This window comes from Gigantopelta aegis, chromosome 12 (assembly GCF_016097555.1).
Source record: "Gigantopelta aegis isolate Gae_Host chromosome 12, Gae_host_genome, whole genome shotgun sequence".
Taxonomy (NCBI): domain Eukaryota; kingdom Metazoa; phylum Mollusca; class Gastropoda; order Neomphalida; family Peltospiridae; genus Gigantopelta; species Gigantopelta aegis.
The window spans coordinates 38,192,731-38,217,726 of record NC_054710.1 but is presented as its reverse complement, the minus strand read 5'-3'; the positions used below and the strand labels follow the sequence as shown (position 1 = coordinate 38,217,726).

At 36.7% G+C, this 24,996-nt stretch overlaps 1 protein-coding gene across 7 annotated transcripts in view; it reads left to right on the top strand.

Moving 5' to 3' along the window:
- The window catches only part of LOC121386892, a 157,117-nt gene that overhangs the window by 10,220 nt on the left and 121,901 nt on the right, over nt 1-24,996 (top strand). For 3 of the 7 annotated variants that reach the window (XM_041517923.1, XM_041517928.1, XM_041517926.1), the window contains 2 exons: nt 6,992-7,357; nt 19,056-19,175. The gene's annotated coding sequence lies outside the window, so the exon portion shown is untranslated. Of the gene's footprint in view, nt 1-6,991; nt 7,358-18,929; nt 18,964-19,055; nt 19,176-20,113; nt 21,523-24,996 lie in introns of those variants that run through there. The other 4 variants (XM_041517929.1, XM_041517931.1, XM_041517930.1 and 1 more) reach the window with 4 other exon arrangements.

The following is a 24,996-nucleotide window of genomic DNA, read 5'->3' as shown; positions in this document are numbered from 1 at the left end:
AAAGGATTCCATCACAGTTCGTGGTCCAAATATATATTTTCGAATTTCTTTCAGTTGGGTACACTCCAACAAAATGTGGCATACAGTCAGAGTACACTGACAGTGCTCACACTGAGGTGGAGGATCCTTCTTCAAAATAAATGAATGGGTCAAATAGGTATGATCGATGCGGGCACGACACAAGACTACCTCATCCTTCCTGTACTGTCTATAGGAGGACTGCCACACTCCCAAGACTAGCTTGATAGTATGACGCTTGTTTGCAACCTCACCGTCCCAATCTCGTTGCCAAGTCAAAAAGATAAATTGCTTGATATTAATTTTAAAATCAGTATCAGGTACACCAACCCTGGCATGAGGCAAATCCAAAGCAGACTTGGCAGCAAAATCTGCCTTTTCATTACCTCTGATGCCAACATGGCTGGGCACCCAACAAAGTACAACATCTTTATTGGCAATAGATAAAAAGACACACTTTCGTATCACCATCCCAATTAAGGGATGGTCCAGCTTCATATTGCGCAAAGCTTGGAGACACGAAAGTGAGTCAGTAAAAATAATAAATTTGGATGCTATTGAATCTTTTATTTCTTCTAAGGCTTTAATGACTGCCCAAACTTCAGCACTAAAGATTGATGCCGAGTCAGGCAGTCACATGGAAATGATAGTGTCTGATGGAAAGACTAGCACAAGCCACAGAATTCTCATCCCGTGATCCGTCTGTATACACAGGAATGTAATCACGGTACCTGTCTTGAATTTTCCTGAAAAACTGTTTATATACAACAGCATCTGTACGATCTTTCTTCAGATGCACCAGATCAAACACAATTTTAGGTGGTGTAATACACCAGGGTGGTAAAACAAAATATAAAGGAGTTTCCAAAGTGTCAGTTAAATCAATGTTGGAAAGCGACAAAAAGCGCTTAATGCGAAGACCAAATGTACGAATAGCATTTAGCCTTGCATCAAACAACTTCATATATTTGTTGGATGTTTTGGTAAAGATTTAATCTTGGCAGCATACGCAGATAAAGCTTGGCACGTCTAGCACCCAAACAGGGTTCGTGTGCATCAACGTACAAGCTCTCTACAGGAGACAAGACAAAGCCTAAGTCCATGATTGTGTATAGGATCTAGCATCTGCAAGTACGACTTGCATGCCGACCCATACACAATGCATCCATAATCAAGTTTAGATCTATACAGACTCCCCATTCCGTATTACAAATAACCTTTAAAATATTAAGAGCTTTCAAGCCCTTCTTTTTAACATATTTAAGATGGGGTACAAAAGATAATTTCCTGTCAAATATTGTGACGACCCTGGATTAGAGGGTGTCCTTGTAAATGGCCATAACCACTAACTATGAAGGCAAAAGATCACCAACAAGATTAAAATTCAACAATATTTATTTAACAATAACCTCAAATTACATTCGCAGTTGAACTGTATGTTCACTGATTCATTTAGTAATAAAATTCACATAAATAATGAAATAAATATGACTAAGTTACTTTCAGGCTATGAAATATACCACAAGTCTTATTCAACTGAGACAGGTAAGTTGCTCAATAATAATTATTCCTAATATACTAAGTCTCCAACGTTATGATATACACATACTTAATTTTGGACCAAGAACATCAATATCAGGAAGAATATACACTTTAAATACTTCGTCTGGGTACACAGACCTACTTCCACTACATAGGCATCTCTCTATGTCAATCCCTCTCTATATAATATGCATTAAACTTTGCCACATAAAAACCACAACACCCGGGGCATACACCTTTTCTGTGTAATGGGTGCTGTCTATCTCCTTAAATTCTATGAATAATAAATACCGAAAATAATACCCTTTAATCTTTATTAATTATCCAATCATTAAGGTTGTGAGTTTGGTCTCTACAAGTTATCCCAATAACATACACATATGTAAAACCCGTGTAACTTAGTATTCTGTTAATAAACCCAACCCACCTATCGGGGCAAACGATTGACCGAAACTGACAAATCATTGCGGGGTTCGTATTTATACAACCGCCAAAATCCAGCAATACTGGTTAATATCCAGCACTGCAGAATTATGCATTCCGCAGAGCGAGTATGCATTCTGCAAAGCGGGGTAAAATCCAGCAGTGCGGGGTACAATCCTGCATTGCAGAATTTGTAAATCCCGCAGTGCTGGTTAGAAAACCAATGCCGTCATTTACTACTGGCTAACGTCATTAGGCCCTACAGGCCTTTATACCTTAATTACTATGCTATAATGGGAATGAAATAAATACAATTAGGCATATATATATACAAATAAATATAAGTTCCATATCCGTTCCAAGTTAGATATAAGTTACATTAGTAATATCTGAAATTACTAACATTTACCTAACTCACACAGTGTAACAGACGTCAAAAATAGCAATGACAAAAGCCCGGAAGTACCTCTCAAAAATCCAGAAGGAGGCTCGTACAAAAGCATGGCTTCGATCTTTTTACATTTGCGGCTGTATAAAAATGCCAATTTAACAACTTAATAACACTTGACAAGGTAAGTTATCTGTGACTACTGATAATATAAACACTAATGATTAAGTGTATAAATGTTATACGATAAACAAGGCCTTGTTTTATTGACCCGGCGCATAGAATTGCGCTGTTCAATGTAAACAAATATAGACTACGATGCACGTTGGCGCTAAAACAAAACGAACATGAATTATAGCTTAATAATTTATAGAAAATAATTTACTGGCAATATCGTAATCCCGGATTCTCACAATATAACCCCCAGAAATTTGGTCTCCTCCACAATTGGAATAGGATTTTTGTCCAGAAACAACTGTGGATCTAAGTGGAGACCTCTTTTCTGGCAGATATGCAGACAAACCGTTTCTGCCTTTGAGAATCTAAAGCTATTGTCAGTTGCCCATTGATGAAGTTTATTCAAACAAAGCTGCAACTTAAGTTCAATGATATTGGACGATCTATAGCAAATCTGAAAATCATCGACATATAACGAGCAATCAACACCAGGAGTTAAACACTGGGTGATCCTGTTAATTTTCACAGAAAACAGATTTACAGACAGGATACTACCTTGAGGTACACCCATCTCCTGTGGGTGAATGTCGGACAAAGTCTATCTCTTAAAAACTGAGATATAAAAACAGGAAGTCGACCTCTTAGGCCCATGCCATGGAGGTCGTTTAAAATCACATACTTCCATGTGGTATCGTAAGCTTTCTCCAAAGAATAAAACACTGAAACCATGTGCTGATTATGGATGAAAGCTTCCTACAAAACGTTTCCAATCTAACAAGATGATCAACCGTGCTACATCTAGATCTAAACCCACATTGCACGTTAGTAAGCAATTTGTGAGATTCAAGATACCAGACAAGTCGACGATTGAACATGCGTTCCATGGTTTTACAAATGCAACTTGTCAAAGCGATAGAGCGATAACTAATAGGATTGGTTGGATCCTTACCAGGCTTGGGAATAGGAATGATAATAGCTTTCCTCCAATCAGAAGGAAAGTCTCCAGAAATCCAGATGTTATTAAAAAATATTCAAAAGAACCATCAAAGATGATTCAGGTAAATGTTTTAATAACTGATAATGAATTTCATCTAGTCCTACTGAAGTATCATGGGCTCTACGAAGAGCAACCTGCATCTGTACTGAAAGCAGAAGATGAATTATGAGAAAAGTTGTCTGCCAATGCATTGGCAATGTCACGATGAGACGTGACATCCGTGTCATTGACAGACAAATGATGAACTGTATTACTGGATTCTTTACCTTTGATTTTACGGATCCTATTCCAGACAGATTTCACCGATGTTTGTGAATTCAACTTGGAGACAAAAGTTCTCCAAGATGTTTTCTTACTCTGTCTAATCTCACTGCGAGCCTTAGCCCTAGCAATACGAAATGCATCCAGGTTGTCTGCTGTAGGTTCACGTTTGAACCCCTCAAGGAACCTGTTTCGCTCTTTGAATGGATCTTTGCACGTATCATTAAACCATGGTTTATTGAAACGCTTTGGCACTGCCGAAGTCTTAGGAATAGTTTCATCTGCAATGTCCTTCAAGATGGAAGTGAACAAAATAGGATCATCTGCATCAGTAATGGCAAATTGTTGCCTTCGCTAACTTCCACCTCTGAACCCTTTCAAGGAATGGAGGTCCATCATTCTCCAAAATAATGGGAAAGTGGTCACTACCACAAGGGTCTGAACCAACTTTCCAGGACAAATCAAAGAAGCACACTCTCAAATCTTCATTGGAATCAGGTCAGCTTCCGGTAAAACAAACAAAAAATTGTAGGGCAGTCGCGTGATGTCACAATTGCAATTTTGTTGTTTTTAAATAAAAAAATTATGATTATGCAGAGACTGTAATAATGGTCGCTTTATCATATACTTACAAAAATGTTTGTGCACCTTTTACTTTTAGCATATATAAGTAGTGGAAGTTTTGTAATTATTGTTGTATGGTGGATGACCATTTAAAAAAAATCAGGCGTGTGTGCTGGAATTTTAGCGGCGGGGTTGGGGCCTGGAGACGGACGTTTGTAGGGGATTTCAGTCATGGTCCACCGAAGTATGTATTGCAAAAAAAAAAAGAAGAAAAAAGAAGAAGAAAGTCTGCTCAAGCAGGGGCCGGGAGGCGTGGGTGGAGTAGGGTGGGTGTCGACCCACTCCCTACACACGTGTCAGGAAATGTTATAAACATAAAATAATCATCATGAGGTAAACTGCTGTTGTGTGGGAACTATTGTGTTTTGATAAATATATTAGTATCAAATCCTAAAATTCGAACGAAAACGATATCTCAAACCTTTTCACCATGTACATGTACTATTTCCATCATTCCTCCCACAATATTAGTTGTAATCCATGTAAAAATTAGTAGTGCTTTGTTTGAAACCCTATATTATATATAGCTGGTTGCCAATAAAAGTAAAATGAAAAAGAAAGAAATGTTTTATTTAACGACGCACTCAACACATTTTATTTACGGTTATATGGCATCAGATATATGGTTAAGGACCACACAGATTTTGAGAGGAAACCCGCTGTCGCCACTACATGGGCTACTCTTTCCGATTGGCAGCAAGGGATCTTTTATTTGCGCTTCCCACAGGCAGGATAGCACAAACCATAGCTATTGGGTAAGAAACTAAGGTAAATAATAAATGAATTGATGATCAGCATCAATATAGAAATTCAAAAGTTCAATTAAAACACTGTAAAGAACTGCAAAAAATACACATATCACAGCTATATAAAAATAAAAATTTTGAATAAAATTCGGTATCGCAAAGAAATTTCAACAAAAGTTGTTGATGGCCATCACAAAAAAAAAATGAAGGAGTTTCCATATTGTTTGTTAAATCAGAATTCGAAACCGCCAAATAACATTCAATACAAACACCAAATATAAGTATAGCATTTGGGCCTTCAATCAAACAACTTGATATATTTGTTACAAAACACCTCATTATATGTGGGATGTTTCAGTCTTGTTGGCATACAGCATAAAAAGCTTTTCACGTCAAGCAGCCAAACAGGATGCATGTGCATCAGAGTATGAGCTCTCGACAAGAAATGTTCTAAAGGCACCAAGACAAAACCCAAATTCCTGTTTATGTATAGGATTTAGCATCTACAAATAAGACTTGCATGCCGACCCATACCCAATGCATATAGGTGGAACATAAACGTTTGTCTGCTCCCCATTCTTTATTAACAGTAACTTTTAAAATATTGAGGACATTAAAACCCTTCTTGTTAACATATTTAACATGGGATGCAAAAGATAGCTTCCTGTTAAATAGTTAAAAATAACCCCCCAAAATTTGTTTCCTCCGCCACTGGAATCAAATGTTTGTTCAGAAAAAGCTGTGGTTCTAAGTGGAGACCTGGTTTCTTGTAGATATGCATTCAGACAGCCTTTAACTTTGAGAACCTAAATCCACTGTCAGTTACCCATTGTTGAATTTTATTAAAAGAAAGATGTAACAGACGTTCAATGATACTTATATTGGACGATATGTAACGAATTTCAAAATCGACGTACAATGAACAATCAACATCAGGTTTTAAACACTAGGTAATACTGTTAAATTTCACAGAAAATAAAGTTACAGACATGATGATATATTGAGGTACACCCATCTCTTGTGTGTGAGTATCAGACAAAGTCGACCCCACCCAGATTTGAAAAGATCTATCTTTTAAAAATTGAGAAATAAAATTAGGAAGACTACCCCTTAGGCCCATACCATGGAGGTAATTTAAAATCCAATAGTTCCACGTGGTATCGAAAACCTTCTACAAATAACACAATACTGACAATAAGTGTTGATTGTTTATCAACGCTTCCCTGTAAAACGTTTCATATATAACAAGATGATCAACCATGCTATATCTAGATCTGAATCACATTATATAGCAATTTATGGGATTCACGATACCTGACAATTTTGCGATTGATCATTCATTCACAGTTTTAAACACGCATTGCCACTGCTGGACCAATGGTATGGCTTTAAATTGTAATTTATATAACTGAAATTTAATTATAAATATAATAATAAAAAATAATAAAATTATTTTTAATGACTTCTAATTTTCAATTGTTATGAATCAAAATGTTGTCGGTTGTAGATATTTATTAACCCCATGCTTCTGTGTTCTATGTCTGTGTCCCTGATCACGTATTTGACACTGACGTCATGCATTTAGTATTGCCGTATTTAATGATAATAATAGTTTGTTTTGTTTAGCGACACGACTAGAGTACCATTAAAAATATTGCTTGCTGCTCAATAAAAAGAGCCCACAGGGTGTAGTACCGAGGTTGCACTCACATTGTATGTCTGGTCTGATGTCATAGAACAGTCAATGAAAAATGTATTGAGTGCATCATTAAATAAAACATTTCTTTTGTTTCTTCTTTTCTTGTTACCTTTCAGCTCCTGTGTACAATGTCAGTATTGAAATATTTAGATCAATGACAGGTTCAGTTACCATAACTGAAGGCAGGTCAATTAACATAACAGAAGGAATTTCGGCTATTTTCACTTGTGTAATACAAGGTGCCAAACCAGCTCCAAAGGTCGCATGGTACAGAGAGTTATCCCTTGTTGATGCCGAGTTATTGACAGGTAAAGTAGGAAAACCGACCACCTTTGACAGAACCACATCAATCAATGTGACATACACGGCTAACAGACAACACCAGGGCCAGAAGGTGTACTGTACTGCAATAAACAGCTTGATGGTCAACCAGGGTATCCATGCTGTTATCTCTAGTAACAAGATAGAACTGAACATCGAATGTAAGTATGAAGATTTTATCTGATGTTATAATTATAATGTGCGGTATTATCTGTATATCGATATATTATGATTCAAAGGAAAGTAATGAGATAAAAGGATGGACCTAACATTGAGGGAAGGCTGCCAAAACCTCCCTTTTTGCTCGTGTCTTGTTGGCAGCTCATCCAGATTACAGAGTTTGATGGACTAGTATTTATGTCACTGCTGTAAAGGGAATTTATGTCCGGTAGGAATACAAGTCCTAGGAAAAAACAACTTAAATATAAACCAGGTATGGAAGTCCGGGTAGTACTATTGTTCCTAAGAAATAGGTCCGATAGGACTACTATCTACGGACCTCGGTTCCCACGGACCTGCATTCCTCTTCCACCGGTATATCTGCAGATGGCACTTGTGGTAGCTGTCACGATCTTGTCAAAACGTCCCTTCAATATCGGTGGTTTAGCTGGAAGCGTTATAACAGTGTTAATTGTTATATATTTTTAGATGTTACAGAGCACACGTCCGTTTCAACATTAAGTACATTTGCTCTATTGGGAATTGTGATTGCTGTTGTGTTAGCTCTAGCTATTCCTACTCTTTGGATACTTTGCAGGAGGTAATTAAATCATATATATAATCATATACATCATATAGTAGCTAGCATATCCAGTGTAATCAAATTATGTGATAATTTTTTAAAATTAAATAAATCGGAAGTTGAGGAACAACATCTATTGACATTTACACAAACGTACTATGGCGACACTCCAGAATTGACGTATGTATCAACAATCGTCAAGCAAAACGAATGTTAATAACAAATTGATATTGAAAGTTGTCAAATTTTCTGGAAAAAAACAAAACAACAAAAAAAACCGTCATGTTGTAGTTTATTTTTATATAAAGATATCTGACTTCGTTTCCATTCAAAACGACACTGCATTACATATTCATACATAATTTGAATATCGATTGATGACTAACTGGAATTATAGTTGCACGCCATAAAAATATGTTATATTAAGTTTGAGATTATTACCCGTGTGTGTTTCGGTATCATCAATATCATATATTAGAAATAAAATAATGTATTATGCTCACCAAAGTCTCGCATAATATAATTTTGATTCCTAATATTTGATACTGACGTTACCAAAACACACTCTGGTTATAACGCACCCCCCCCCCTCTCTCTCTCTCTCTCTCTCTCTCTCTCTCTCTCTCTCTCTCTCTCTCTCTCTCTCTCTGTGTGTGTGTGTGTGTTATATGTATACACATATATATTGTTCTGATCACATACTTTCAGCATTTGATAACTTTGTAAATTAGATGTAAATTAATCGAGGTCACGACGCTACGTTTATTAACATTTAAGTAAATGTACTACGGTGGCACTCATAAAACAAACACATTTCAATAGCAACTTACACTAAAAGCTGTTCAGTGTTAAAAACAACTAAAAAAACAACAACGTTAAGGACTAGTTTATTTGCATGTAAGAAGATCCAAAGTGACGTCATTCAAGTTTGACGTGAATTGGATTCAAACAGACACCCCTTCAATATAGAGTAATGGCTGACTAGAATTAAAGTTGCATATACAGTTTACAAAAACACGTTGTTATAAGCTTGAGTTTACATGATAGAGAGATTATTACCCTTGTGTGTTTTGATATTGTAAATATCATATGATATATGATTGTATTCTTTGAATTAAAAAACACACATTTTTGTGGGTATTTCAGTTAATTTTAAAACTGCTTATTGGCACTTCTATTCAGTTCTGATCGTCGTCTTAGTTAGGGGTTAATAGTAATTATTCATGACGCAAAGTATTTAGTACATAAACATATTTATTTTACTTGTTTGTCTTCCTACCACACCTTGACACGTTTGAGCTGAGTTAGCATTGGTTTACATTGAATGTAAGCATTGACACGGTCAACAAAATGTTTACATCGAGATAAAATGTCACATTAGATGGTTCTTTGTTAAAAAGAATAATACATATTTTCCAACCCCACCATTTTTGGGATTAATAAAATGTGGTGAATATATATATATATCTATCTGACCACAAATTGTCGGGAACGAACGTACATCAATGTTATTCTGTTCATTACACCGAAATTCACACCTTCCGACACCGACAGAGCAAATTGGGAACAAACGTGCATCCGATGTCTCAAACCACCTCTTTACAACGACATTACATAATCACATATGCCGTACCACGCTGGCAGTACACACAGCCGTTTGTCATCCTTGATTTCATTGCGAGCCAACAGTGTCACATGATGTCCGAGTTACCGATGCCGGGTAAAATCAAAGACGTGTATTGGTTTTAAAAATAAGTCTTTAGTCTCATTCAATTAAAGGATTATCTTCGAACAATCAAGTCTGCTAGTTTTATAACATTTTGTAAACGAAGTAGGTACCAATCGATTAGATTGACAGTGAATTCGGCATGATTAATAATAACGCACTTAATATTTAATAATGGGCTATTGGGCTATTTCCGATTCCAGCCAGTGTACTACGACTGGTATATTAAATGATGTGGTATGTGCCATCCTGTCTGTGGGATGGTGCATATAAAATATCCCTTGCTACTAGTAACACCCAATAGTTGATGATTAAAAAATGAATGTGCTCTGGCGGTGTCATTAAATAAAACAAATTTTTATAATGACAATTTTGATATAACGACTATTTCGATATAACGAGAAAGTGACCCAGGGACGAATGTGGTTGTAACGAGGTCTGACTGTGTGTGTGTATATATATATATATATATATATATATATATATGAAATCTTTTATAATTTTTTGTAAGTGCACACAAAAAAAAAATCACAAAAAAATCGAAGCTCTTAAATAACTGCCTAGTTTGTCAACGTCTTTGCCGTTACATAAACTGTGTAACGTGTGTAACGTCAATGCATTCAGCCATCTGTAATTACTATGTTTAAACTGTTTTAAGCCATCTGTCTGTGTTAGTAAATTTTCAGATTTCAAACTCAGTTTACCGTGACTGTGTCTGTTCTCTGTATCTTCACTCTCATATCAACTTTCTGGAAGAAAAAAAGATGTCCATCTCATTCGCTTTAAGGCACTTTCTATTTTCTTCAATATATACTCTTCAAAAGAAGAAACGCAAAACCACATTGTCGTAACATTTGGAGAATTGATTTAATTATTGAATGGTGAGTCCGATAATTACCAAATGTTGCAGGATTGTTCACAATTCACTCTAGTCCATTGTGAGTAAGTGATAGGACACACCACCAAGGTCAAGGTCATCTGAAGTCAATACCGGGTGTGGCCTCCGCGTGTGTTGACAACTGCCTGGCACCGCCTGCCCATTGAAGCAACCAGAGTACGGATGACGTCCCGGGGGATGGTGGCCCACTCGGCCTGCAAGGCTGCTGCCAGCTCGGGCAGGGTCTGGGGCTGTGGTTGTCGCTGTCGGAGGCGTCGGTCCAACTCGTCCCATAGATGCTCAATTGGGTTCAAATCCGGTGATATCGATGGCCAAGGAAGGACATTAATGTTGTTGTTCTGTAGGAAAGCCGTTGTGAGACGTGCTGTGTGAGGCCTGGCGTTGTCATGTTGGAACACTGCGTTGGCGTTGGCCATAACTGGAACGATGTGTGGCCGGAGGATCTGGTCAATGTAGCCCTGTGCATTCAGGTTGCCCTGCACGTGGACCAGGTCAGTTCTGCCAGTGTGTGAGATGGCTGCCCACACCATGACACTACCCCCGCCGAATCTGTCCACTTCCTGCACGCAGTTTGCCGCATAACGTTCACCACGACGCCTATACACGCGACATCTTCCATCATGACGTCGGAGCAGAAATCGGGACTCGTCACTGAACCACACCTGTCTCCATCGCAGTTTCAGGCCATTGTCGATGAATCTGGCACCACTGCAGTCGGAGTCGACGGTGTTGTGGTGTTAAGATGACACCTCGAACTGGACGTCTGGCACGAATTCCTACCTCACGTAGGCGGTTCCGTACGGTCTGGTCGGATATCCTGCGCAAACCTGGTATTGCTGCGGCTGTGGAGGTGGCAGTAGTCAATCGTTCCCGAAGGTGGCGTACCCGGATGTAGCGGTCCTGCCCGGGGGTAGTGACCCGTGGTCGACCGGATCTAGGGAGGTCACGTGTTGATCCATGTTGCTGGTAACGGTCCCACAGTCTGGAGATGGTGCTTGGGGACACATGGAATGCAGAGGCCAGGCAAGCGAACACCCTGCACTTTTATACTGTCGGTGTTCATGTTGCACGTGCAGACAACACACGTGCAGTGGTGACATGGTTTGCACGTGGCTGCGTTTTTGCGAATATTCACATTTTGGAACTTTATTGTACAGTAGCTGCGTTTTATCGAATGTAACCGTGGGAATGTGTTTGGGACATGCAATGACCTTATATTCACAAAGCATGAACCGGTAGGAAACATAAAATCGGAGTTATAACCCATTTGTACCCTTTTGCGTTTCTTTTTTTGAAGAGTATATATGTAGTATATTCATTCTCTGCTGGAATAATATAGATGTAATTCAGGATTCAAAACGTTACTGCCAGTATTGAAGAAAGTGCCCTAAGACAATAAAGATAACTGTTTTCTTTCGTTTTAAAACATTATATATGTAAAAGTGAGTAAAAGAGAATGTCATAACAGTGATTGTTACAAAGTCACTCGTGAAATAAGTTTCCATCGTCATTAATAAGCCGAAACACTTGATAACTGTTAAATAATTTATTATTCTCTATATATTTTGTTATTTCATTGCTAATCTTTGCTATCATAACACATTGATAATTTGTTCTTATAACACTAAAAGAAATACTACTGTATTATGTCATTTAACATTGGGAATACACCATAGATTATATTTACTTACAGAAAAACAAAGAAGAAACCTCAAGATGCGCAGAACATGCTAGCTAAATTAAACCAAAATGAAGCTGACAACCCAGCATTTTTCCGTAATTAGTACCAGAATATGGAAGACAGAATGATGCTAACGCTAGAACTCCTCAGCTTTTTCTGTAATTAGTACCAGAATATGGAAGACAGAATGATGTTAACGCTAGAACTCCTCAGCATTTTTCTGTAACTAGTACCAGAATATGGACGACAGAATGATGCTAACGCTAGAACTCCTCAGCTTTTTCTGTAATTAGTACCAGAATATGGAAGACAGAATGATGTTAACGCTAGAACTCCTCAGCTTTTTCTGTAATTAGTACCAGAATATGGAAGACAGAATGATGTTAACGCTAGAACTCCTCAGCATTTTTCTGTAATTAGTACCAGAATATGGAAGACAGAATGATGTTAACGCTAGAACTCCTCAGCTTTTTCTGTAATTAGTACCAGAATATGGAAGACAGAATGATGTTAACGCTAGAACTCCTCAGCATTTTTCTGTAACTAGTACCAGAATATGGACGACAGAATGATGTTAACGCTAGAACTCCTCAGCTTTTTCCCCCTCGATTAGTATGAAACTATCAGTAAACAAGCGTAGATTATATTAATATGGTTTATATGTTTTATTATTTAAACACAGTTTCTTTGTTACTTTGGTTCTTACAGATTGTGTTACCTTATAGATTGTAACTAAAGTTGCAATACAGTAGTTAGAAATTCAGTATTTCACAAATTTGACATTTAGTTGTGAAAAATAACAATAGGGTTTTTTGGTATAAAACTGTAACTTATAAATTTGCATGTAACTGTATAATAAATTATAATAAAAACATTAGTTTTAAACCCATAGCAACTCATAACTAATGGGGTGTCGTTAAACATCTATTCTAGTCTATTGACACAGCTTCTTTAAGATGATTTACAATTTTAATGGGGTTTTTAAAAAGTTTTTGTTTTATATATTTTTAAAATTTATTGTTATTTCATTTCTAATTCAAACAATTCAACTCAATTATTATATCATATTGCATTTTTTCCCCATAAATAAAATCATTCAGTACAACTTATGTGTTCAAGGTATTGTATGTGGGTTTTATTTAGGAAGGAGTCTTTTTAGCTTTCTGTTCTTTTATTTTTATATTTTTTTTAAGGATAACTTTATAACAACATTATGATCTATGAGCCGTATGGTTTAAATGTATTTTACTGTATATTTTGTATTCCCAGGTCCGTCTAGGATCGATCCCCATCGGCTCATTGGAATAGTTCTCGTTCGAGCAAGTGCATCACGAGAAGTATATCAAAAACCAGCGATTAATAAATTGATGTGCTTAAGTGGTGTTGCTAAACAAAATAAACTTTAACTTTGTATTTCCAATAACAAGTAAAAAGTGTTATAATAACTTATTGCTACCTTTTACTTTCGCGTAAGTGCTGCAAAGTCTTACAAAATACTTACAAAATACGTTCTAAATTGTATTCGAAAGCAACGACGCCGTATATGTGACATCATTTTAATGTTTTCAGTATGCACTATACAGCAGATCATACAAATTACATTACCTTTCCAAAGCACATCATATTAGTTACGTCACTATTAACTCTAGGTCTTTTTTCATTTTAGCCAAAAACTAATTTTATTACAGAATTTGCAATAATTTATATAAAATTGAAATTGCCTTTATTGGAAATGAAAACGCAATTTCAGCTTCTGCTATTTGACTACAACTTGGCAAACAAAATAAATTGTTGTTTTAACTGGGAGTGACAGTGGCGATGCAAAAGGAATAAAATCTCCAGTAAAAGGTCTCGAGAGTGGCTATGTTATAGAGATGCATGCAGTCATCCGCTATTCTACCAAATGCCAATTCAACTGTGCATTGTGCAGGGATACGGCCTTAATAATGTATTACGGTTTTGTCATTCAGATATTTCATCAAGTTAAACATTAACTTAAAGGGGCTGTCGATAATTTGGCTACATTGTAATGTGTGACTAATTTACGCAAATAATAAATATAATTGTGTGGGTTTTTTCAACTTTAAGGTACGTCTTTTTTGCTCATGTGCAAACATGGCATGTGATCAAGTTTACCTATTAATTATAGGTATGACATAAATTATAGTGTTCATGCTATATATGAATGGGGACACACATACCACTACTATTTTACAGCGAGCAGTTGTTCTAGTTTCCCAAACTGTACACTTGGCATACATTTAAATTACCATATTACATAAGTATAGCATACATTCAAGTTTTCAAACTACATGGATGGTTACAGGCGTAATATGACGTAAATTCTACATGTGCACTAACACAAAAACAAAAAATCATTTCCTATATCAAATGGTGTCTTAATGTATCTAGGGAGGTTTTTCATGGTTACATATTCTTTACACGAGTTTAGTTCGGGAGCCAAGAGTTCATTTTATTAGAATTTTTCTCATTTTATTCTACTTGACATAAATCATTTTATGCTTTTTTAGCATATCCCACTACGTAAGAAATTTAATAAAAGTGCTATATTTGTGTGACTAGGAAGGTGTTAATATTCATAAAATGGTATTGAATTGGAATGTATGGTATCTACCTCATCAATGAACATTGCCACAAGAAAATCGAATGTTTTTGTATGAGTACTTTTACAAGAAATGGAGCAAAATCAACATTTGTTTAATATTTGACTGTCAAACAAGTTTAGTATCTGGAATTGGCCAAGGTATGGAAATGACCACCCAAGTCATGAAGAGCTATCCTTGGACAACATAAAGTAGCAAAGACAATAAACATTATACGTAAATCCAGATTCCACCAAAATCAGCCTATGGCTCCCAGTGTAATAGCCCGAAATATACCCCCCATCAAACTATAACCCGGGTATAAACTGGAATAGCCCAGAATATAGCCCGGGGTATAAAACAGGCTAACCTCTCTAGTCTGTATATGTCTTGGACAAAGGGGCCGGCCAAGGCCGGCTCTTGTGCCCACGACAGGCGTGCGCTACAACAGCTTGTTCTGAATGTGCACGTAAAACCCTATGACCTGACCTGACCTAGTCTGTATTTCAATCTCCAGAGGTTGTTTTTTTTCCATCATAATTTATATATTTTGGGCTAGAGAATATCGAAATATCTTCTAAAATGACTAATCTGTGATAGTTTTATTTTTATGAAAGAAATAGTTGCTTTTCTTTTAAAGCGTTTATTATTATTATTTATTTATTTATTTATTTTGTATATAGGTTAGTAATAAAAAATGAGGGTTACGGTTAGGGGTATAAAACAGGCTAGCCCATATTTTGGGCTGTTAACCAGACCAACTCCAGTATTTTACCTTTCATTGTTTCTTTATCTAAATAGTTTTTGTCATTTAAATTTTAAAATGTTTTCATACTTCATATGAATGGTTTCATTTCACAATTTGACATCATTTTATTCAAGAATTTCCTTACATATATCAGTTGCTTTCATAATGTATATAGTTAAATTTTCATGGTTATGTATTCTTTAGACGGACTTTAGATGGTTTACGTTTTCTTCTTGTTGCACTGTGGATTTATTCTTGGAGCCAAGCATTCATTTTATTAGCTCCCTACCAGTCCAACCGGAGGGGACTTTAGGTTTCGTTTCTGTCCTTTTATCTGTATGTCCGCCTGTCTGTCCCACATATAGTTTTTCGGGTGTTATTTCACAATGCTTTTAAATGTATTGTTACAGATCAAATATGACTTTAATGGCGATTTATTTTTATGGGCCTTGAACGTAGGATCCACGAAAATTAGTTTTCCGAGCTTTTTTGATTGCAATGCCTCAAGATATTCAGCTGAAATTTTGTGTATAGCTTTATCATGTTCTGTGATAGATCAAGTGTAACTGTCATTGCACTTTACCAATTTTTCAGTCTTATGACCCTTAAATTTAGGAGACAAGACAAATTGTTGGGCCCAGTAGGGGAAATGTATTGCTTTAGCAGTATTGTCAGAATGCTAGTTAAAAATGGAGGGGAAAAATTCACATTTTTTAGTATTTGGGTGTAGCTGTGTTAAAAAAGGATTACTATCTGGAATTACCCACGGGTTGCAAGTGGTCTGCCCACGCCTACATCATGAAGAGCTACCCCATGACAATATAAAGCTGAAGATATGGCTCCCAGACTGATAAAGTATTATCTCTTTCTTTGTTTAATCAACCCTTTAACTAAATTGTGTTTGTATCTTTTGTGTAGATATTTCGATAACAAGATTATATTAAAATTGTTTACGATTATTGCTCTTATACAATGTGTTAAACTTGTTTTGTTACTTCATCTTACTTTGACTGTTTAGAGATTGTTTATCTCAATAAAGTATGTACAAGACAAATATATATTTGCAAATAAAATTATTATATATCTCTGTGTGTATGTATCATGTATACATATAAATGTTAAAGTCTACCTTCTCTTGCAATATCCACAAACTAACAGAGGTATATTTTGGAGGTTTCGAATTGTGTAAATTTTTATTAAATGTTTAAAATTTAATTTAAAATATAACACTTAAAAATCTCTATCAATTATCATCTACTAGCAACAAAATTGAAGATTAAATCACGGGAGGAAATGTCTTTAGACAGACAGACATACATACCTCTTGTTGTTTATTTAAATAGGGAATTCAACTTAATGGATTTTGTGTTTTATAGATATTCCAATAAGTTTAGTTTAGATTAAAATAGTTTAAAATTGTTACACGTTGTATTACCGTTGTGTGTTCCACTGTCTTGCCTTTTGCTTCTTCAAATAAACCCTAAACGTTAATTGTGTTTGTCTTTGCTTATGAAGATACCAAACAAACAAATGACTCTTTATTTATATAGTGTTGTTGCTGGGCTGTCGTTAAACATTCATTCATTCTTTGTTTAAAGGAGATGCATTTATAAGACAAGTGGTACAGACAGCTCATCATAGGCTTCAAACAAAATAAGTACAACACACACGCACGCACACACCTTCTCTATGGACCTGGCTACCATTGGACCTTTTCTCGTTCCAACCAGTGTCCCACGACTGGTGTACCAACTATCTGGTAGGTACTGTCCATTCTGTTGAAAAGTGCATATAAAAGATTCCGTACTGCTTTGCTGGTAGCAGTACCCCATGAACTGATGGCAACGGGTTTCCTTTGTCGTTATGTTTGTGGTCCTTAACCATATGTCCAATACCATATAAAATCAACTGTGTTGAGACGGTCGTTACATAAAATATTTCTTCTTCTTCTTCTCCTTCTTCTTCTCCATCTACTTCTACTTCTTTTCCTTCTACTTCTCCTTTTCCTACTTCTTCTACTACCTCTACTTTTTCTTCTACTACTACTTTCCCTCTTCTATTACTTCTACTTCTTCTTCTACTACTTCTACTTCTTCTTCTTCTCCTTCTTCTATCCTGTATGTATGCTTACATTACTAGTATTTGACTTACAACTATCATGTGCTTCAGCAACCTACCATAGGATGCATAATATTTTCAATAGCGTTTAAGCCCCCGTGGGTGAAATTTCGTGACAAAGTCTTCTAAATGAATAATGAAATTTGGTAGGCAACATACCATTAGTTATAAAATGGGCATGAGTCACGTTTTGGGATTTTAACACTATACCCATATTTTTGTTATTGAAAAAGCCACCAAAATAATTTGTCCGACTTCAAAATGATGCTGTTCCATAATTAATCATGACATAGTTTTACTATTTAAGATTTATACAGCAATTGGAATGTGTGTGCGTTTGTTTGTATGTATGTTGATCTCTCTCTCTCTCTCTCTCTCTCTCTCTCTCTCTCTCTCTCTCTCTCTCTCTCTCTCTCTCTCTCTCTCTCTCTCTCTCTCTCTCTCTCTCTCTCTCTCTGTTTGTGTGTGTGTGTGTGTGTGATAAAGAGAATAAACATACGTCATAAGCAGTCATCCACAGAGAAAGACCGAGAAAAATATAAAAATGGAGAGAGAGAGAGAGAGAGAGAGAGAGAGAGAGAGAGAGAGAGAGAGAGAGAGAGAGAGAGAGAGAGAGAGAGAGAGAGAGAGAGAGAGAACATACATGTAGAGTAAAATTAGACAGAAAAGGTATTTATTCTTTTAAATTTGGCATCGTTCTTCCTGAATTTTATTACCAAATAGCAACGAGTGTATGGAAGACTATGTTTGACATCCAGTAGCCGATGATGAATAAATCAAAGTGCTCAAGTGGTGTCGTTAAACAAACACAAAACTCCCAGAAAACCCCCCCAAAACAACCATACATACATACATACAGTGATACACTCAAACACATACATGTACATACACGCACACATACATACATACGCACACATACATAGGGTCTCCACGAGTCAAAAATATTGGACTCGGAGTACTCGAGGGCGAAACTCGACAGGGACCCGAGTTCCCGACACTTGTACTGGATGATGATGATACTAATATTTATTAGAAAAATAACGCATGGAAATGACCGAGTTTCGAAATAATAATAATAATAATAATAATAATAATAATAATAATAACAATAACAACAATATAATAATTAATAATAATAATTATGTATGTATGTATGTGTGCGTGTATGTACATGTATGGCATTGAAATGAGTGATGACGTCATTTGCACATGACGTATCATGATCCCCTTTCTTTGCTGCCATATTGAAAAGTGAGAATTGTTATTTCCAGTTATGAAAAACCTAAATAAGAGTGGAGAAATTGTGTTTCTTTTTAATATAAATATAATTTTCTATATTTCAGTTGAATTCTCTGCAAAACTGCTACACAAGAAAGAACACAGTGCTGATTGTACTCCATGAAATGGGTTCTTACTCAACTTACTGATCACGACAGTTTTGTCCCAGTGTGACGTCACTCTTGGTATGGCTGAACAGTTTACTGCCCGTGTTTTCAGCCCTGAAATTCGAACCACATCGTTAACAACTAAGATAAATTACTCCCGTACCTTTAATTACTGTTAGACTTTCTCCACATTTTGTCCAGACACTGAGAAAACCCCCATTGCAATGACGTAGATTATGTATACGGTAGGCCTATTCTATAATCCTTTCCAGCAAGAAACGTCGTTTTGTACTCTGGTTTTTACTACAACAGGCCTGTAGCCAATAGGGGGTCGGTCGACCCCCCTACCGGTGACTTTTTTTTTCAATATGCCGCCGGACCCCCCCCCCCCCCCCCCCCCCCCAAGCAACTCGGGCGAACTTAAAGTCCGAACCAAATTGTTAACAACTACAAAAAGTTACTCTCCTACCTTTAATTAGTTACATTTCCCCCAAAGTTTGTTCACACACAAGTTGTGAAAAAACCATTACAGTGACACAGCTTCCACATATGAGACTGTAACGATGTCAGCAGTATCGACTTTGCTAAGATAGCATAGGCTAAAATACATGCAGTTTTCAGCCGTCTGCCATTTTGCTTTTTTATGGAATATTCTTCAAGAGGGGTGAAAGCCTCCAAAGTATGTGACATAATTAATATAAAATCAATGATCGTTAGTGGTATATTTAAACGAACAAAAAATTATTTTAAAAATTAATATGACGTCATCACGTTTGCTTTTATATCATAACATTTAAGTCATATCCTTTCACCCGTCTTGGAGAATATTCCATAAAAAGTCAAAATGGCAGCCGGCACAAAATTACATGCTTTTTGCCTTATGCGATCTCAGCGAAGTCGATATTGGTGACATGGATATCATCTAGTATGTGGACTTTGTGTCATTGCAATGGTTTTTCCTAGATTTCTGTCTGGACAAAATGAGTAAAATCTAACGAAAATTAAAGGTAGGAGAGCAATTTTTGGTAGTTGTTAACATTTTGGTTCGGACTTTACGTCAAATCGAACTAAAATTATTTACAAAAAAAACCCCAATGTTCATGGAGGCTGGGAGGGACTATAGATTATAAGCCATGTCAGCACTCGAAATAGCGCACTATGAAAAGCGAAAAGGAGGTATAGTTAACAATTTGGTTCGGACTTTAAGAAAAAAGTGAGGTATATTTGAGTATGGTGCTATGAAATTGAATATTTACAATGTTGAATGTGTGTGCTGAATACAACCGCAGAAAGAAAATGGATTATGTTTAGGGGTAGGGTTAAGAAAATCATACATTAATAATAAAGTCATTAATTTTGTCAAAAGGTCAACTTAAAAAATTTAAATTGCAAACACACACACATACACACACACACACACACACAAATAAATTGGTATGGCGACATTACCCTCTGACAGAAACCCTAATGGATTTTAATCCGCTAAAAGCATAAAACAAAATCGGAGGTAATCTGTGGCGGATCCAGCTTTTCTGATGAGGGGGGGGGGGGGGGTCCAAGACAAAAAAGGGCACCATAACATGAAAAGGCACTATTGAAAAATTACACACGGTTCACATGGACCATAATATAATAGTGCTACAACAGGGACGCTGGCAGACGTATTTTACAGTGTTCTGTACATTGACAGAATAAATAAATTTGTAAAAAACTTTAAAATCCAAAATAAAAGGGGCACTTCTCAAATTTGGGGGGGGGGGGGGGTTCGGACACCTTGGACCCCCCTCTAGATCCGCCCCAGGTAATGTTTTCAAGACAGCGATGTATCTACGATTATCTCTTTTGCTGTTTAGCTTGAGATTCTGTTATATTTTAAATCCTTAATGCTCTAAAATACATTTCAGAGGTGTTAATTTTTCACACACTGTTCCAAGCAGTCCCTACACCTCGTGCTGTCATATTTTCAGTAGGCCATATTCTTTTTCTTGGCAGGATAGTTTTCTTTTGACTTATTTAAAAAAACTATAATAACAGGAGGCCACATTTTACGTCATATTTCTAGCCCAGTATATCGACTTCGCTGAGATCTGAGAACAAAAACCATGCAATTTTTCGTCCATTTTTTTTTTTTTTAATGGAATACTCTTCAAGGGGGGTGGAAGCCTACGAAGTATGTGACGTAATAAATCTGACGTCATGACGATTGCGCTATACCTTAGCACATATCATGACGTTGTTAGATTACGTCACATCATTGCACTCCTCTAGAACAGTATTCCATTTTAAAAACCCAGTAAAATGGCAGGCTCCGAAAAGTTATAGGCTTTTTGTCCTAGATCTCAGCGAAATCGAAATAGGTGATTTGGTTACAATATGGTTTATGAAAGTCATTTGTCTATGGATAAAATGTGAGGATAACATAACGGTAATTAAAGGTAGCAGAGTAACTTATTGTAGTGATTAACAAATTTAGCAAGTTCCAGTTTTGGTTTTGTTTTTGCTTTTTGTTACAATTTTCTGTTATCTTTACACCCTATCTTGCCTTTGATCGTTTTAAATATACAGCAGTTAGCAGGGGCGGATTATGCTTTAGGTAAGGGGGGTTTCCGAAACAATATGTAAATGTTTATAATTTGAAATTATAAATTTTTCGTGGACATCAATTTAGATCTACGTGGTTGTTTTTTGTTTAGTTTTTTTTAGCCCGGGGAGGGAGTCTCCGTGCAACTGGGAACCCCCATAATCCGCCCCAGGTTAGTATGTAAATAAATACGTCTGGAATGACCTTTCGCACGTTTTTGTTGTTGTTGTTGTTTACGCCTTAATACTGGCCTCGTTTGCGCAGTGGTTAAGCCATCGGTCTCCAGACTGGTAGATACTAGGTTCGGATCCCAGTCGAGGCAAGGGATTTTTAATCCAGATACCGACTCCAAACCCTGAGTGAGTGCTCCGCAAGGCTCAATGGGTAGGTGTAAACCACTTGCACCGACCAGTAATCCATAATTGGTTCAACAAAAGTCATGGTTTGTGCTATCCTGCCTGTGGGAAGCGCAAATACAATATCCCTGGCTGCTTATCGTAAAAGAGTAGCCTATGTGGCGACAGCGGGTTTTCTCTATACCCCCCCCAAAAAACCCCAACAAAAAAACAACAACCCCAACCTGTCAGAATGACCATATGTTTGACGTCCAGTAGCCGATAAGATAAAAAATCAATGTGCTGTAGTGGCGTCGTTAAATAAAACAAACTTTAAATTTGTTTATGCCTTAATGGGCACACCAAATTCTTCAATATCGATGTGTGTTTCAATTGTTTAAATTTTATTTCAAATTTTATATTGGGTTCCGCGGAACAGGTGAGGGATGATAGGTCCATGCTCCCCCTGCCTTTTCCCCTGTTATTGTGCTCAAAAAGGCTGAAGATGCCATAGGCCCAATTTTAACATCTGGCATTTAAAATGATCCCGGGTGAACATGCCTCCGAATTAAAAGGTTCGGGCTCTCAAATACATGTATTTTCACACACATCTTCTGTATCTCCATCTCCAATTACAAATACAAACTGCAAAATGTTTGTTGTTTCTGAAACACTTCATAGTTTTGTGAAATTATTTATTTTAAAAACAAAAAATAAAGAAGAGAGAAGGGAAAAATAAATTCCAATGCAAACATGATGAATGAGGGGCAGGACGAAGGAAATGTTTTATTTAACGACACACTCAACACATTTTATTTACGGTTATATGGCGTCGGAAATATCGCTAAGGACAACTCAGATATTGAGAGAGGAAACCCGCTGTCGCCACTGTCGATTAGCAGCAAGGGATCTTTTATATGCACCATCCCACAGACAGTCGAGGTAACGAAATAATAAATGAAGAAAAAAATACACACACTACTAAACAGCAGTTTATACTGAGAATATAATGTATATAGTACAGAAGCACCCTCATAAGGGGCGACAATTACTAGGGCTTTTTCAGAGCTCCCTTCTAGTAAATGCTCCAAAGCATGAGATTCACGCTAAAGCTGGGGTCGAAAGGCTACATGTACCTTTTCGGGTCTAGTGCGATGCCCTGATATGGGTCGCATGGGAGCGAAACGTATCTGCCCCTCTCCCGCATCCAAAAAACTATGTTTACCGTTTATTAAAAATGTTTAATGCCTCTGATAGCCATCGCTTTAACCACTAACATTTATGATATATTTCCTATAAATATGATGATTCATTTCACAATGTAACGAACAGGCTATATTAGATCGTTCACAATTTAGTACGGTCGCGACATTTTGCTAAATACAGTTTACTCCATTCTAATTCACTAAATGCATCGGAACGCAGCGTTAACAAAAACCTCATCTCTATGCTCATGTTTCAAGTCATCCGCCGTATAAATTAATTATAGTGCAAGCAAAGTATACGTTTTTACGTGTAATACAACTGTTCCTCCTAATTTCACTTTTGTATTTTATTGTTTTATAAACGAAAATGTCAAACATTATTAACGATTTTACTTATTACGAAGAGGCCTCGAATTTGGTAAATTAGAGGGCACGGCCATTTAACTTAGACCGATCGTGTTCGAGTATGATGGCCAATTAGTAACATGAAAACTAATATACAGTGCATTGGGGCATATGCCAATCTGCCGTATGGCCGACATTAATTTCGAGCCCTATATTCGGAATACTCATCACGACAACTGTAGTTTGTATTGTATATAATATAATATATATATATATATATATATATATATATATATATATATATATATATATATATATATATATATATATATACACAGTCAAACTTCGATAACTCGATCTTAAAAGGGACGAACAAATAGTTCGGATTTTCGAAATTAATATATAAGAGTTCAAATTTGAAACTGCATTGCAGCTGGTTGATTTCGCGTAATATTGTAAAAAAGTGTGTGCTTCGCTTCCTATCTATGAACTCTGAAAACTATGCATCCCCAGTTGAAAGGCGAATTAATATATCACTGTCACCAGACCCCACGCTACCCCATCCTATCCCACCGCTACCTCACCCCACCCCAATTGTCGGCATCCAGGGGCGTGCGCAGGAAATTTTGCAGGGGCAGGCGCGAAGCCCGTGGCGGGGGGTCTGGGGACCCTCCCCCCGAATATTTTGAAAAATTGACCCCTTCTAGGGCTATTCTGAGGTGTTTTCTGCTGGCTAGCCGAGCTGCTTTCACAGGAATGTAAAATATCGCCTTGAGCAGGGGAGGGGGGGGGGGGGGGGGGGGTCGCGCCTGGCATCTTCGACATCTGTGGTACATTAATTTTGCGTATATTGTCAAAAGTAAGTAAATAACAAAACAAAAAAGATAACCCAGGTGAATTTGAAATATATGCTTGGGCATATAGGCTACATGTATTTATTGACAGACACACACAAAAAAGAAGAAGGCATTTACATACATATATAAATAAGTAATTCATATAATAAACTTTGACCTGTTTTACAGATGTCAAAACATAGCGGAACTTAACTAACAAATAAAATACTGAATCTCGAATAACACAAAATTATTTACGCTTCACACGTCTACTTTCTTTTTCCGATCTGGCTTTCCCCACGTTACTGGGTCCTTCCCCAGATTTCTCGATCTGTGATGTATCATTTTTTAACATAACTAAATGACTGGTAATTGATAAACATTAACTCATACATAAATGAAACAGCTAAAGTGTGACACGATTCACTCCTTTGAGAGTAAAAACAAATAGCGCTAACAATTATTACAAATGATCTTTGAAGTTAAGCAGACTGTGTCTGTAATTATGTATTACGTAGCGAGGTTCTCCACTACGTACGAACACCGACAACCAAACTCGGGATCGGTTCGTTCCGCTTAGTCGGCAATCTATTATTC